General features: G+C 34.9%; 1 protein-coding gene across 2 annotated transcripts in view; it reads left to right on the forward strand.

Annotated features, from left to right (window-relative positions):
• HBS1L (HBS1-like translational GTPase) overlaps positions 1–734 on the forward strand; it is an 86,811-nt gene that overhangs the window by 69,888 nt on the left and 16,189 nt on the right. The window lies entirely within an intron of this gene.

Below are 734 nucleotides of genomic sequence, written 5' to 3' on the forward strand. Positions count from 1 at the left end.
AGGCAGATGTAGCTATTTTAGTTGTAGATGCCAGCAGGGGAGAGTTTGAAGCTGGATTTGAGACTGGGGGACAAACACGAGAGCATGGACTCTTGGTTCGTTCTCTTGGAGTGACCCAACTCGCAGTTGCAGTCAATAAGATGGATCAGGTTAATTGGCAACAAGAAAGGTTTCAAGAGATTACTGGAAAACTTGGGCACTTTCTTAAGCAAGCAGGTTTTAAGGTAAGATCATTTTAAATTTATTTGGTTACTTTTCGTAAGTCTCATCTTACTGATATGAGAGAAAAAGCTACTTTGGTATTCTTGTCTTGTTCAGTATGTTTAATTCTTTTTGTTTTTATTTCTCCCTGGTCTTAAATGTATCTTATGTTCTTTGGATTACTTTGTTTTAGAAAATTGCATAAATTGGCTTGGATTTAGTATAAGTAGAAGACTTTTTCTCCACTTATTAGATGTATAGATTTAGGGAGGTTACCAAGGAGTATAGAAACTAGTAGAGAGAAATTCCTCCAGCAAAAGTATGAAATATACCTATGTTACTAGGTAAAAATGCTTGAGTGTTTTGGAACAGACTTGTAAGTTTCCCACAAAATAAAAAAGGTTGGAAACTGTTGGAACAGATAACATCAGGGCAGTAGTTCTGTGATTTAAGTTACTTTTTGAAAAGTACATTGTTACTTTTGCATACTTGGTACAGTTACGGTAATAGTGAACCTTTTAGCTTTTTAAAAA

The sequence above is a fragment of the Bison bison genome, unplaced genomic scaffold, assembly GCF_000754665.1.
Source record: "Bison bison bison isolate TAMUID 2011002044 unplaced genomic scaffold, Bison_UMD1.0 scf7180017864198, whole genome shotgun sequence".
Lineage (NCBI taxonomy): Eukaryota > Metazoa > Chordata > Mammalia > Artiodactyla > Bovidae > Bison > Bison bison.